This window comes from Peromyscus maniculatus, chromosome 19 (genome assembly GCF_049852395.1).
Source record: "Peromyscus maniculatus bairdii isolate BWxNUB_F1_BW_parent chromosome 19, HU_Pman_BW_mat_3.1, whole genome shotgun sequence".
In the NCBI taxonomy this organism is placed as follows: Eukaryota; Metazoa; Chordata; class Mammalia; order Rodentia; family Cricetidae; genus Peromyscus; species Peromyscus maniculatus.
In genome coordinates, this window is record NC_134870.1 from 41,253,384 (window position 1) to 41,269,977 (window position 16,594).

The 16,594-nt window shown below is 42.3% G+C and overlaps 1 non-coding gene across 1 annotated transcript; it reads left to right on the forward strand.

The window, feature by feature from the left end:
* Positions 1-8,120: 8,120 nt before the first annotated feature.
* On the forward strand, positions 8,121-8,193 carry Trnak-cuu (transfer RNA lysine (anticodon CUU)). The gene has a single exon. It is a non-coding gene; the product is annotated as a tRNA-Lys (tRNA).
* The last annotated feature ends 8,401 nt before the right edge of the window (positions 8,194-16,594 follow it).

Consider the following 16,594-nt stretch of genomic DNA (forward strand, 5'->3'; position numbering starts at 1 on the left):
TGGTAGTGACTCCCCAACCATAAAATTATTTTCCTTGCTACTTCATAACTGTAATTTTGATGATAGGAATCGTAATGTAAATATCTGTGTTTTCTGAGGGTCTTAGTTGACCCCTGTGAAAGGGTCAAGACCCTCCCAAAGAGTTCAAGACCCACAGGTTGAGAAATGATGTTCTAGCTAATATAGCTGATAAGTGGCTGAGCTGACGAGGGCTTGAATCCACAACTAGTACTGAGAACCCCATCCTCTGCCACTCACCCTCGTGCTCCGGAATGGGTGGGTGGCTGGTATGTGTCTCTGTTCCCATTATGCCTTTGCACAATGCTCTGTGGCTTGAAAGAAGTTGCTGTCAAAACTTACTTCCATGTTACCTTCGCTCTGCGTTTACCTCTGTGATGCTCGCTCATGAATATGCAAATCAGGACGCTCACCGTCTTTAGATGTAACAACTAGCTTGTTGCTGAAAGTATGATAACTGGGATCTCTTGCTATTGTGTCCTCAGCTCTTATGGCTATTGTGCACATGGATGAGATGGTATGTGGGTTGCTTACTTTGATCTGAGTACAGAAGTACAGAGTAGCTGTTACACATCATGCACATAAGGCATTTAAGTAAAACAACAGCAACCAGCAAAATAAACGAACAAAAAGGTAGTGCCACACCTACGGGAAGTGCTCCACTGCTGCTAGCCCTCACTACCACTGACACTACCACCACTGCCACCACCACGACTGTGGCTACTACTACTGCAGGTATCACCTGTCCCCTACAAGAGGGAGGCAGGGATGTGAAGGGGAAAGGATGAGGGCTTGCTGAGTATAGACTGAAGCCAGTCTGTGGGCCAAGGTTCTTCTGTAGTTAATCGTTTTCTCTCCTAGTAAAGTTCTAGTTGCTAAATTTTAGATTTGCCATACATGTCACCTACCATCCAAGCTAATTTATGAAGAGGGGCTCTGATACCAAGAGTATTTAGGAGGCTTGTTTCATTCTTGAAGCATTTTAGATTACAGGTTAAGTGGTCCTCATCCAAAATGTTTGGGACCAGAAGTACTTCAGATTTTTTATTTTTTTATTTTTGTTTGTTTGTTTTTGTTTTAAATAATAATAATAAAAAACTAAATGAAGAGGACCTGGGTTCAGTTCCTAGCACCCACATGGCAGCTCACAATTGTCTGTAACTCCAGTTCCAGGGGATCCGACACCCTCACACAGACATGCATGCATGCAGAACACCAATGCATGTAAAATAAAAATAAGTAATCATTTAAAAACAAACCAAACAAAAACACTCTAAATGTTCCAAAAATCCAAAACCTTTTTACATGGAGCAGTATATATTTAAGGAAGATTCAGGTTTACAATAAAATATTAACTTTCATTTTGGGAAATATCTACTACCCATCACTTTACATCATTTTTTAAAACTTTTATAATATAATAACATATTTAACCATAGGTACTAGGGCTATGCTCAATCCCATCCAATCAAAACCAAATTTCAACTTATGAGTCTGCTGGTCCCTTCCAATAATGACCCATCCTGTGCCCAGGGCTTGGCTGAGATCATGTTCTTAGTGCTTTCTCACTCCAAGAAAGGTCAGTTTTTTTCTGTGACTCTTGCCCCTGGCTGTGGCTTTGACATGAATTCCATGTGTACAAAATGTAATCCATATGAGCCTCATCTGAGAAGAGCCTGTCTTTGCTACTTGCTCTTTAAGACATACACACACAAAAAAAATTCTTAGTTTGCTCCGCTTGGCTTCCTTTGGTTTCTATGATAGCTCTACTGTTTAAAATCCTGGGAATTTCAAGGTCATGGCCAGTGTAGGGGAAGGATGATTGACACTTGTTATATTACTCTGAATTCATAGGTATTGATCCTGGCTTATAACTATTGGGTGAGAGGTGCTTTCAATTAACTGGATAAATCTATTCTTTCCTAGAACATAGGCCTCTTGCCCATATTACAGCAGAGGTGATCTGGCCTGGAGTTTATGGATTGTCTTGATATCTGGTATTGTATCTTATTGTCATTTAATATGCTGGAGATTAATTAAGAATATATGTGATCAGATCCCATATATGTTTGTGGTAGTTGATATCCATTGCTAAAATCCATTCTTTGTTATACTGTAGCAATGCCCCACTTTTTTCCTTAGTCATATCACCTGTGTCCAGTTCTGTAGTTAGTACCGTTGCCCCTTGCGGTAACAGCTGGACCAGGCCAAAAAGATGGCTCATCAGGTAAACGCACTTGCTTCAAAAGCCTGACAATCTGGGTTCCACCCCTGGAGCCCATATTAGAGGAAACCGAGAAGACCAGAGCCACCTCCACAAAGTTGTCTTCTGATTGGCAATGCCCTCTGTGGAAGCACATCCAGACTCACACTCACATACACTCACATACACATACCCACACATGCTCACACAATAGTAATAAAGCTAAATGAACAGAAACCAGTTGGACGTATGATCTTCTTCTGGCCAATCAGAACATGTCATTCCTTCCCAAGAATGATTGGTTCAGGACTAAATACATAATACAATGATGCAATCAAGACTGACTTGGTTGTAGAGAGTGGGGCTGTAGTACCCTGACTGGACACAACTAGAATGCACAAGTCCCTGCATTCAGAATACTTCCCTAGTGCACAGGGTCCTGGGTTCAATCTCTACAATAGACTATAGATCTTCCTGATAATTTTTATTTATTTACTTTTTATGGGAATTGGGAATTGAATCCAATGCTTTGAGTATGCTAGGCAAGCTCTCTATGCCTGAGCTGTGTCTCTTTTTACTTTTTGAAACAGGGTCTCACTAAATTGACCAGGCTGGCCTTGAACATACTGAGTAGCCCAAGGAAGTCTTGAACACCCAATCCTTCGGCCTCCGCCTCCCGAGTAGCTGCAATCACAGGTCTGCACTAGTAGGCTCAGCTCATTCGCCATTGTCTCTTCCCACTGGACAAGAGACAATGAGGCTGATTCTGGAGCTTCCATGAGGAAAAACCAAATCTGTAATGCAAAGTCAATAAAAGAAGGGGAAGCAAACACTCATGCCATGGCCTAAGGCCCAGCTCACACCATCCTGGGGAGTTCTTCAGATTCAAAGCCAATACGCTACCACCACTACTAACATCATCATCATGCTTATCTTAGTCACTGTTTTATTGCTATGAAGAGACCCTGTCCTGACTAGTTTTATGCCAACTTGACACAAGCTAGACTCATCAGAGAGGAGGGAGCCTCATTTGAGAAAATGTCTCCATAAGATCGGGCTATAGGAAAGCCTGTGGGGCGTTTTCTTAAGTAGTGATTGATGTGGACGGACTTAGTCCATTGTAGGCGGGGGCCACCTCTGGACTGATGGTCCTGGATTCTATAAGAAAGCTGGCTGAGCAAGCAAGCCATGGGGAACAAGCCAGTAAGCAGCAATGATACGGAAGTGTGAGCCAAATAAAGCCTTTCCTCTCCAAGTTGCTTTGGTCATGGTGTTTCATCACAGCAACAGTTACCCTGACTAAGACAGACACCATGATCAAGGCAACCCTTATAAAGAAAGGATTTAATTGAGGGCTTGCTTAAAGTTTCAGAGGTTTAGTCCATTATCATCATGGCAGGGAGCAAGGCAAACCTCGGGCAGTTACTGAAGCAGTAGCTGAGAACTACATTCTTATCCATAGGAAGAGAGAGTGAAAGACACTGGGCCTGGCTTGGGCTTTTGAAACCTCAAAGCCCAACCCCAGTGACACACTTCCTCCAGCAAGGCCCCACCTCCTAATCCTTCTAATCCTATCAGAGTTCTACTCCTTGGTTACTAAGTACTCAAATATATGAGCCTATGGGAGTCACTACAATGCTTAAGCCATTTCTCTTTTGTTTGAGACAGGGTTTCTCTGCGTAGTTCTGGCTGTCCTAGAACTCGCTCTGCAGACCAGGCTGAACTTGGACTCAGAGATCCATCTGCTTCTGCATCCTGAGTGCTGGGACTAAAGGTGTGTACCAGTGCCACCTGGCTGCTTAAGCCATTTTTGAATAACATTTCATTACTCATGACTGAGAGAGTTCTGGTTGATACAAGATGCTTTTGTGAGATAGGTTTTGCATTCTCTGTGGAGAGTTCTAACTGGGTTAGGGAGGAGAAACAGCCTAGGGAGCCTTGTAATAGAATACAGACATGGTCAGGGAAGACATGTCAGCCAGAGCCTCAGACCTGAAGTCCTGAAGTATCACGAGAACGTATGGATTCAAATCTATACTATTATTTTATTCATTTTTTAATCAAAATTTTTATATTTGTTTATTTTATTATGTTATGTATATGAGTATTTTGCCTGTATGGATGTCTGTACACCACATGCATGCCTGGTACCCTCAGAGGTAAAGACTGTTGTGAGTCATTATGTGGGTACAGGGAATTGAACCAGGTTCCTCTGGAATAGCAACAAGTTCTTTAACCACTTAGCCATCTCTCTAATCCCTTTATGCATTTTAAATTTTTCATTTAAAGTATTTTGAAAGTCTATAAAACAAAGAAAACAAGGTTTATAGTTATAATATGGGGAACTGACTTACTTTTCCTTGAGTCTCTTCTGTAAAGTGGGCATATTATATTCAGAATAGTTATTTCAAAGAGTTATTAAAAGCAATGATTTACATAAAAAATCCAGACCAAAATATCTAGTATATCTTTCACAAGGAGAAGATACCACTATTATTAGTGCTTTGAATTTTTCCTATTTTGGATATGTGGATATCCCAAATAATGGATTTTATTGCAACCTTGAGGCAGAAATAGAGTCAACATCACATCAATCAGAAGCACAGACTTTTTAGAAAGAAGCCATTGGATTTATTAAACGTTAATGGTGCTCAGATTTAGTCACCAACAACTCTTCCAAGCTGATAGACAAAGGGATAGTTAAATACAGTACATATGCTGAATGTGCTGGCTAGGTTTTTTTATTTGTCAGCTTGACAAAAGCTGGAGCCATCTGGGAAAGGAAATTTCAACTGAGAAAATATCTTCATCAGATTGACCTGTAGCAAGTCTGTGGTGCAATGTCTTGATTGATGGTTGATGTGGGAAGGCCCAGCCCACTGTGTGCAGTGCCGTCCATGGGCAGCTGTATAAGAAAGCAAGCTGAACAAGCCATGAGAACAAGCCTATAAGCAGCATTTCTCCGTGGCCTCTGTTTCAGTTCCTGCCTCTAGGTCCCTGCCCCCTTGTGAGTCCCTGCCTTGGCCTTCTCTCAGTGGTAAGCTGTAAGATGGAATAAACCCTCTCTTCTCCAAGTCACTTTTTGCTCATGGTGCTTGTCACAGCATAGGGAGCAAACTTGGACACTAAATGTCAATGAAGTGTTAAGTATTTGTATTCTCCTTGCTCCACTTAAGGCTGGAATACCTTGTCGATGGCAGTCCTCCTAATGGATGGGTTCGGGCTAAACTTTTTCCACTGGACCGGTGGAAAAAAACAAAAAAGAGCCAACTCAGCACTAATCAAAAGAACCCAATTCTGTGCCTGGCAGGATGTGAACTCCCTGTGGTCTATCTTGTTTCTGTCCTAACTCCAGGAGGTAGAAACACCATTTTACAGATGGGAAAATTGAGGCTTAGAGGGAAGGGATTGTCGAAGGATTCCCAGCTGCTAAGCTGTGGAAGCAGTTCCAGCCCAGGCGGTGTGGGTTCCGACCTCCTCCCTCACATTCTTATGCAAACTGCCCACGACCCTCCCCTACACCCTGTACACCCAGTCTAGCAGGATTTGCCTCTGCCCTCCGGCTCCTCTGTGTTCTATATCAGGTCTCAACTCAACAGGAGACCTAGATTCCGGGCTCAGGATTCTCTGGGTCATCCGCAAGGCTCAGCGTGGGATTTTCCAGTGGCAGTGGGGGCAGACCTGAATCATTTTGAGGAACTGGGATGTCTTTTCTGAGAAGAATTGTTATAATCTGTCTGCCTGTTTCTTTCTACATTTGAAGATGTCCCGTTGTGGGAGGACAACCATCCTTTCCTAATGAATCACGTGCAGTCGATTTCATTCTACATAGTTGTATTGCGATGATCCGGATGGGAATGAGAGGTAATTACTTTGATTTCTTTTATTTTTATTGATAATGCTCTAATTGGGAGGTGGATATGATTTGAAACAAACGATATTTATTCTATGTGAATTTCGTATTAATAACACATTTTGCTTCACAATGAATTAAAAACAGACCACTTTCCACTGTGCTATAGCATCTTCAAGTTTCCCATGTCACGTGGATGATTATAATATGCAACCTGCGCTGTTTGTCAACTATGATCATTGTCTTGACTTGTCTCTTGGAGACGCTGCATATGTAGGTGACTTGGTGACAACAGAAATCAATGAAAGATGTGGGCAGAAACTGAAACACAGCGCCGAGCCATTGAATAAAAGTGATTCTCATGAAAGCAATTCACACACTACAGGTACTGAAAGTCAAGGCTGCCACATTGTATGACACCAAAGGGTTTGTTTGCATTGTATTTAAAGCTCTAGATAGGCTGTATTAGGTGACTTCTATGGTCTGGATGAGCATTTCAAAAAGTTCCATATGTTAAAGACTTGTTATCCAGAGTGGCATCATAGGGGTGCTGTAGATCCATAGGAGGAAGGACCTAGAGTGCTCTCCGGCCATTGGAAACATGCCCAGAATTATCGTGAAGCCGGTACTCCTCCCTGCTTCCTTTCTATCTTCAGACGTGAACACTTGCACTTGTTCAACCTTGTGTATCCTCAATGAAATGGGACCCTCATCAAAGGCTTAGGGCATATTGGCCTAGTCTTGGACTTCAACCTTCAGAAACAAAAGCCCAGATAAGCCTCAACTTCACAAGTAGCTTATCAAGTGTTTCGTTATTGTTATGTGAGGCTCAGTGGTACAGAGGGATGGGCTGGAAAGAGATCGAGGGGACTCGCCTTGGCTCTCGCCTGCTCAGCATTCATCGACTGTATTTGTGTAGCCCGCGACATTCCAGACACTCTGTGCTTGTAGAGATCGTCCCACTCTTGACGGAGCTTAAGAACAAGTCTGACCAACTGGCTTGATTCAGAGATGGGGAACGACAGGCCCTGGGGCGCTATCCTCTTTCCTGAAGCTTTTAAGATAGATCTTGATTTAATCACGCCTCAGCCCAAGTACAAGGTTAGCCTGTGTGTCTCTCCGGAATTCCGGGACTTTGGAGCCCAGTTGTAAATAGCGTTGGCTCTCGCCGCAGGTCCGGAGCTAGGAAACAGAACTGATAAAACGGCAGGGATGTAAGCTAAGGGTGAGTTGGAGTCCTATGTTTCTCCATAACGAACGAGTGTCGCGAAAGAGGGGCAGCATGAACAGTGAAAGGCCCGAGGAAGAGGAGTTTGTGGCATTGCACCAGGAGACTTTTCCCATCTGAAGCCCGTGGGAGGAGTCCAGGATTTGGGTGTGGGCGTGTTAAGCGCCCCCAGAGCTCCTGCCATCCGTGCAGCATTGGACTCCAGTGCCACATTCCTTCCTTTAGGCCTCTGGATAGTTTCACACCAAAAAAGATTTAGCTTTTCTTTTCTCACTCTTCTTCGCTCTACGAACTCTGGATCCCAGTTGGCTTCCGCCCCTGCCTTTCTTCTCCACGATGCCTAGACTACTTTCTGGCGGTGTTCAAATGAAATTCACATTTTCATTCAGCAAATGTGCTTGAACTCTTTGAAGACATACTCTAGATGGAATCTAGTGGGGGACAAAAAGGGAGCCCAGGGACAGGCCTGTAATTCCAGCATTTAGGGTGCTGAGGCAGGAGGATGTTATCTTTGAAGCCAGGCAGGTAAGGCATTGTCTCACAAAACAAAACAAACACAGAAAATGAAGTATCAGATATTTGGTGTTTTTATTGGGCTGTATCAGCCAGGGCCTGAGGAATCACAACCATCAAAGGGTCACAGTCATCATTGACATACCATTCTATTACTCTTCTAATATATTTTGGCTACTATTTCTGCTTGCAGCCTCTGACTAATTCTGCTGAGGAGAATCATCCTGCTTGGCTCTATTAACCATCCTTTACCAGGCTACATTGTAATGAAAAACCAAATCCCCAAGTGTTGCTGGATCCTAATGGCCCAGCTAGCTCAGTTGGTAGAGCATGGGACTCTTAATCCCAGGGTCGTGGGTTTGAGCCCCATGTTGGGCACCAGATGTTGCTGAATCCTAATGGCTCCCTCAAGGGAGGGAGTGAGAAGGCATGGTGTCAACCGCACAGACACCAGGAATCAGGTAAGGGCAAACATCAGACTCATTTACTCAATAATGGGGAAGGCCTTATATACCCTGCTCCTAGCACCCATGCTGTGTCCCAATCTGGTGGCATTGTGTGGTCATCCTCCATTGGCTGGGCATGATCAGGATGACAATGATCAGGAACTCTGACAGCGCTTGTTTCTAGGCCCTCAGACAGACTCCAGGTTGGCTCACAAAGAAGTACATTGTGTGCATGCTATAGCAACTGGTTTGAGTCAATTTCCTTGACCCTATGGGCCTGTCCTACTACACCCAAGCCCCTGTGTGGTGCTTGGGTACAATGTGTTACCATTTATTGTAGCTATTCTTAGGATTTTTCTGAGGAGCGAAGGACCCGACAATGATGGGCATTGTAGTTGGAGATATGTCTTTATGTCATTTAAGAGCTGGAAGGTTACTACTGGTCCCTAATGTCATCTAATTGCTTGATGGCGGACTCAAAAGGTAATTGAATGGTTAAACCAGTGATCTAGACTCTGGTGGCAAATCAGGGGACAGAGACAAACACTGAAAGGCACCTTCAGCCTGGAGACAGGAACCCCCTGCTGTGGATTAGTATTAGTGGCATTCCTTCACAGAGTCAGTCTGAGAACACAGCGGAAGAGGCTGCTCCCAGTTTCCTCTACATCTCTTTGCAGCAGGATGCACGGATATTGGCTCTACCTTCTGTCAGCTTATGGATTGTTAGGAGAAAGAGGGGTAGAGTCGATGGAACAGAAGTTGTTGGTGTTTCCCAGCACAGGGGAGTCCAGCTTGAACATACTTTCTGACCTGGTGTGATGGCTTGTGGCTGTAATCCCAATACTGAGAAAGGAGGACTGTCGTGAGTCCAAGGCCACCTTGAGCGACAGAGTGAGATCCTCTTCAAATACGTAATTAAATACATAGATGAATAGATAAATGAATGAATCCACACACCGAATGAGCTGTTACTCTGGCTCTTTACTCCCTCGTGTGGTGGTGTGTTGCCATTGCCATCTGTAACACACAAACCTGTTGGACTGAATCAACTTAGTTCTTCACCAGCAGAATATAATTGGTGACCATCTTCAAGATTTGGTGGGCCATGCCCTTGAGTCTGAGTTGTTGCAATGATTTCAAGGTTCTCATGTTATCTATCTATAAAAATCCTAGTTGTATTGTTGGTGAACTCATCATGTTTTAGGGCTGCCCATTTTAAGTCTTGCCTCACAAGGCACCACCTCCCCACCATTATTATTTTCTAGTAAAATAGCAAAATCTAGAAAACCTGCCAAAGTTTTGAAATCTTGCTAAGCTTCTCATGGTTTTCAAGATGGTTTGAGCATCTTCTGGGTCCTGGCATTCTGCAGAATAGAGAATCAGAGGAAAGCTAAATAAGGCAAAAACAATATTATAAGACAAAAACTGGAAGAGTAGGATATTTAGAGAAATACACAAACAGGAAGATATTCTAGATATCTCAGTAACTAGGGTACAAGTAGTAAAGATACCAGTGAGAACATGCATGATGAAGATAATATGAACTACAGACTTGATCTAACGGCCATATGTAGAGCCTAAGCCCCAGACAACAAAGCACACATTCTTGTCAAATACATATGGAATCCTTATTAACACTGCCAAAACAATAGTTCAGAAGGCCCGTTTGATATATTTCAAAAGATTGAAACCAGTGTGTCTTCTTTGATATGAATGCCTTAAGTTCAAAATCATCAGTAAGAAAGATTATTAGAAAATCCTCCTGTTTGGTAGCAAATAAATCTGTAAAGAACCAACACATGGAAAAAAAAAAGATATGAGAGAGCTGGGTACAGTGGTGGTGTGGGACTACAAGTCCATTGCATTGGAGGCTCAGGTATGATGGTTTTTACTTTTATACACTGGTCAGCACCGAGTGCCATCCCTATATGTTGCACTTTTGAAACAAGAATTGATGCAATCTCCTTACACTTCTAAATTAAGATTAACCCAGCTGTAATTCTCTCCCGAATCTTACTTTTGCCAAACGTACATAACTCACAGGATTGCAGCAACCGTCATTGCTTACGACATTTAGAAAACACCAGCAGACATTATCAAAAGCACCAATGACATTGCCAGATTCGGCACAATCCAGACCTGTGTAGCCGTCGCCAGCAAAGTGATTTAAGACTATCTAGGGATGGAGCAATGAAAGAAGCTTCCTGTAATGCCTTTGGTGGATTTCCAGTCTGCTGTTGCTAGCTGGCCAGAGTTGATGAACCTAAACGCCATTGGGAAATATTTTCATGAACAGATTAGTTATGCTTCTGTGTGCTCCTTCTGATACCCTGCACGAACCCGAGGCTTTCTTCCAGCTGTGTTAAAGCTACTGTTTCCACTGGGACTGGACTTCGAGGCCCAGTAAGGACATAGGACATAAACTTTGCCATGCCAAAGAATGTGTAAGTTTTTTTTCCCTACAAACAACTTCCTTTCTCCTCCTGCTCCTTCTCCTCTTCTACAGGACATCACTATGTAGTTCAATTGGTACCAAAACTCCTATATAGTCCCAACTTATGATCCTCCTGCCTCAGCATCTCCAGTCCTGGGGTAATGGGCTTGTGCCACCACACATGACTTCCCACAAAATGTTTCTTCCTATAGCAGAATCGGTGCATATTGTCCATTTATGGATGGGAAATAAGATAAAGGAGGAAGAAACTTAATCTCAGTACTTGGGAGGTAGATACAGGAGTTCGAGGTCATTCTCAGCTACATTAGCAAATGTGAAGCCAGCCTGGCCTACAAGAGACCCTATCTCAAAAAACAAAACAAAACAAAACAAATGGAGGACAAACTAAATAAAAAACAAAACAAACCCCACAATATTTGGGTTTAATGGCTCATGCCTTTAATCCTAGCATTCAGAAAGCAGAGGCAAGAGGGTTTCTAAGAGTTTGGAGTCAGCCTGGTCTTCATAGCAAGTTCTAGCCCAGCAAGAACTACACAGTGAGACTAACTAATAAAACAAAACAAAACAAAGAATCCAACCAAACAACATCACTACAAAAACCAAACCAAACCAAACAACCTGTGTTGTATTCATTTTACCTGCTGCGTTTGAGAGGAAACCAAATCTAAACTTTGGCAAGATGCAGCTGTCTTGGTTACTGTGTCCTCTAGGGGATTCCTTGTGACGTTCGAAGAAAGACATTTCCATTTCCATCCATGACTTGACCCTGATTTATGCAGTGTAATTCTTGGACAGCTTAAATTATCCCCAAATCAATCGATTTTCTTATTTACCTCTGCTACTGAGGTCTAAGTGTGAACTCAGCCTGTAAAAGCTGCAGCTGAAACCCAGCTCTTTACTCAATGACGGTGTTTTGATTAGTTGGGAAATGAAAATTTCATCTCAATACTTCAGCTTTTTATTCCAAGAAGGTAGTTCTCACGAGTTACCACAGGTAACACCAATATGTTTAAAGGTTCAGTGTGGGTCTCTCCCTATTTCACACACCTAGCTCTTCAGCTGGAGACAGGAAAGTGAAGACCACAGGAATCAAGTCTTATAGATGGAAAAGGTTTACTTCATCCTACTGCCCAGTCCCAAGTCTATCCAGGATCCCCCTTCATGTCTTAAGTGATAATCTGGGCCAAGCTGTCAGACAAGAAAGGAGATGGCTGAGTTGCTTACCATCTGAGAAACCGTCTTGGCAGCTTCCTGGTCCACATGTTAAAAGAAAGGAAATAGAAGGAAGAAGCCTCTGGAGAGATGTAGGAAGTGAAGAGAAATGGTAGGGGCTTGTTATTATTGCATTTCTCCCATGGTATCCTTCCTTCCTTCCTTCCTTCCTTCCTTCCTTCCTTCCTTCCTTCCTTCCTTCCTTCCTTCCTTCCTTCCTTCCTTCCTTCCTTCCTTCCTGAGATAGGGTTTCTCTGTGTAGTTTTGGTGCCTGTCTTGGATCTTGCTCTGTAGACCAGGCTGGCCTCAAACTCACAGAGATCAGCCTGGCTCTGCCTCCCAAGTGTTGGGATTAAAGGTCTGTGCCACCACTGCCTGTCTCTTAAAAGATTTATTTATTTTATGTATATGGTGCTCTATCTACATGTACACCTTGCACGCCGGAAGAGGGCATCAGATCCCATCATAGATGGCTGTGAGCCACCATGCGGTTGCTGGGAATTGAACACAGGATCTTTGGAAGAGCTGCCAATGCTCTTAACCACTGAACCATCTCTCTCTCAGGCCTATTCTTTATTTTATTTTATTTTATTTTATTTATTTATTTATCTATTTATTTATTTATCTATCTATCTATCTATCTATTTATTTATTTATTTATTTATTTATTTATTTATTTATTTATTTATTTATTTATTTATTTTTAATGTATACAGTGTTCTGCCTGCATGTGTTCTTGCAGGCCAGAAGGCGGCACCAGAACTCATTAGGGATGGTTGTGAGCCACCATGTGGTTGCTGGGAATTGAACTCAGGATCTTTGGAAGAGCAGTAGGTGCTCCTAACTGCTGAGTCATCTCTCAGCCCTATTCTTATCCATTCTTATGTGGTTCACTCAGGGAACATCTCTGACGTTCTCCAATCATTGATCATTCCTCTTTGAGGAGAAATATAAATTATGTGGTCTCTCAGAGGATTGACAAGTGTCTTCTCTTCTGTTTACTGTGACCAAATCTAAAACATGGTTTAAAGTTTAGAAACATTTAAATTTAAATCAACTAATGATTGACTCTGGATAAGCTTGTTTAAACACATTCTCTGTGGCACCTGCTGCTGACCTTTCCATTGTCTACTCATCTTTTCGCGCATGCTATTTTATGGGCAATTTTTGAATAGAAAAATTATGTTTTAAGGGGCTGGGGGCTTAGCTCAGTGGTGGAGCACATCTAGCTTGTACAAGACTCTGGGTTTAATCCTTAGTGCTTTAAAAATAATTTTTATTATAATAATTTGACTCACATAGAAGTTGCTAAATTAGCGGGGCGACAGTGGCACACACCTTTAATCCCAGCACTCAGGAGGCAGAGCCAGGTGGATCTCTGTGAGTTCGAGACCAGCCTGGTCTACAGAGCAAGATCCAGGACAGGCACCAAAACTATACAGAGAAACCCTGTCTCGAAAAACCAAAAAAAGAAAAAAAAAGTTGCTAAATTAGTGCAGAGAGTAGATACATTACAGCAGACTTGAAGAACTCTTAAGTCCACGTACAGATGTAAGATGATTTAGAGGCTAGCTAGATTTGAGCTGAAGCCAATTGCAGGTGGGTTGAGGACCCCTGAGGGAATGAACTAGAATCTTTAATTGTCACGGTCCGTATCACGCTGACCTTAAGGAAACCTCTAGTCTACTAAGTTTTCCCTCTATGCTAGTGTGCATTTAGTCTAGAAGACAGAAAAAGGAAAAATCCCACAGGTCATTTATTTACCCTAAATGCACCAAGATATCTTTGTTTTGTTTTTGGCAGAGTCTGACTATTCAGTCCTGTCTGGCCTGGAACTCTCTATGTAGACCTGCCAGTGGCCATGTCAGAGGAGCAGCAGGTGGCAATTGACTTCAGGGCATTGGCCTACCAGCATGCAAGGCACTGATGGGTGCATCTCTGATAGGCAAAGCCCTGAGAGCCTTGGCCCCAGAATGGCTCTTGCTACTGCTGTGCCTTCACATGTTTGCCGCTGCCATTTTTCTCTGGTATCTGGCATGGTGTGAATGGGCTTGGGGCAATCCCCACTGCCCTTAATGTGGTGTGATCATTTCATGGAAATATCCTGTTCTGGTGGGCATTTTTACCTGTGGATTATTATGAATATGGTTTCCTCCTAAGCTGTACTGTTTAACTGACGCAATGATTTCATGCAATGATTTAGTTTAAATAGGATGTTGATGATTGAGGGTCTTTAATAAATATAGTAAGAGATTATGATAGAGGTTAGCTTAGTGGAAAAACTAATATAGGTACAAGCAAGTTGTGGTGTTGCCGCTGCCCCTGCTAAAGCAGGGGCTGCAGAGGATAGAAAATAAGAACAAGGAAATGTCACACAGCTGGTTTCCCTTAAGGAGCCACGTAGACTGTGGCTTAGGTTAATGATTACGAAAAACAACTGAGTCCCAGAAGCTAAGACAGCTCAAGTTCTTTTAATATTAATGTTGAGAGATGTGTTCGTGGGTTTCAGTGTGCACCAGGGCTAAAACAGAGCTTTAAATATGACTTATGTTTAGATTAAGATGTTTCTGTTAATGGACTTGAGGTAGAAAATCTTGGAACACAATTTAAAGTTTAGAAAGGCACACTTTTAATAGCCGAGTGAGGGACTCGTTGAGGACAGGGGACAAGGACAGTGACAGCCTGACTATTGCTGGCTGATGTAACTAGGATCGGTTGGTGATCATGGGTGATTATTAATTCCTTGGGGCTTTACTAAATATAGTAAGGGATTATTTTATTATTTTGTTATTAATTATTAATAATTTCTGCCCTCAGCTTCCTGATACAAAAACTGTTGATAAGTGGGTATGCACCCCAAGGATTTAAAATAGAGCTGACTGGTTGTTTTTCATCTGTAAAACTTTAGATTTCTGATTCCTTTAAGATTTTTTTTTTATAAGATTACCTTTTGAGGGCTGGAAAGATGGCTCAGAGGTTAAGAGTACAGCTTGCTCTTCCAAAGGTCCTGAGTTCAATTCCCAGCAATCACATGGTGGCTCACAACCATCTGTAATGAGATCTGGTGCCCTCTTCTGGCCTGCAGGGATATGTGCAGACAGAACACTATATACATAATAAATAAATAAATCTAAAAAAAAAAAAGATTACCTTTTGAGATAAACAAAGTGATTAGTCCTTTTTTTTTTTTTGTAACCACAAAATACAGCCTGCCAGTAAAAGAACTGGCTGAGAAAAACACCTTGCTTACTTATACTCTGATAATCTATAACAAGTTGCTTGGGTATGAATGTATGTAGGTTCTTGGGGCAACTTGTTTTTCACCTATAATACATAAGATGTTTAATCATGTAAGGAATATGGAAGACATGTTGTTTTTTACTTGTATTCATTGTAGTAATTCACTTAAAAATAGATTGAAACCACATTGTAATTTTTATATTGCTTGAAGGAGTTTGCTGGGGTATATAAGCTATAAGGAAAGAAATAAAGTTAGCTAGAAGGAAGACATCAAGAGAGACAAAAGGGAAACATCAGGGTAGAAGAACAGAAGAGAAAAAAGAGTGGAACTAACAACAGTAAAAATAATAAAATAACTAAGCTGTGACCTTCAGAAAAGCCCTCATGTGTCTACTGGTCTGTCCAATTGTCTGATTTGCATCTCCTCTTCAGTTTCCCCGACCTGCGGAAGCCTTGCCATTCATCAGCACCCTAGGGGAGATCCTGACATGTTGGAGATGTGTGTGTGTGTGTGTGTGTGTGTGTGTGTGTGTGTGTGTTTCCCCTTTTCACTGGGCCCAGAGAATTAAGTTCTGCTCCCTCAGATAGAAAAGTCAAGCTGACTGTTGGGTCTACCTCAACCCCTGAGCTGTTAGAGGCTGGTTCTCATGGCAGTGGTATAGACCAGAGTGGCCTTGAACACATAAGGATCCACCTGCCTCTGTCTTTGAAGAGCTGGGATTAAAGGCATGTGCCACCATGACTGGACCAATGTGCTTTTAATTAGTAAATATAAATCTCTTTTTCTTCTAGGACTCTAGGGCAAGACAAGACAATTACATACACATATGCACATTATACAATTATATGCAATATATATACACATATACAATTATATACACATAAGTATAGATAAATCCATACTTATGATGTTGCAAACCTCTTCGTAGCATATTAAATCAGACACCTCCTTTTACTTTGATGACTGTAATTTCTAAATATGTAAGCATTCGTATTCTAAACATATTTATTTGAAGACTTACTTTGTCACCTGCTTTTACCTATTTCTGTTGGCTGTGGTCCAGGATAAGCTAGAAATAGCCAGGGCTGGGTTTTAAGATTGAGATTGGCTAGTGGAATACCAAGGGAGATTATAAGACAAGATCACAGCTGACATTCTGCAGTGGTTACTTTGAGACCTGAGCTACCCCAAACACCCGTTGGAAGACATTGCTGGCTGGTCAGAGGTCACAGCTTCCCTGTGGACTAGCCGCTTATCTCAATAAGCTCCCTCCCCCCAGTAGAACTTTCTGCCTCTACCTGCCCTTATCTGGATGTCCCCGGGTCTTATCTAAAAGCTGTTTCTCAAACCAGATGCCCGATTCATCTTTACCTTGACTCTGGGCACAGATCTCTGCTAAGGAGACTTGTGCTAGGAACTCTGCTG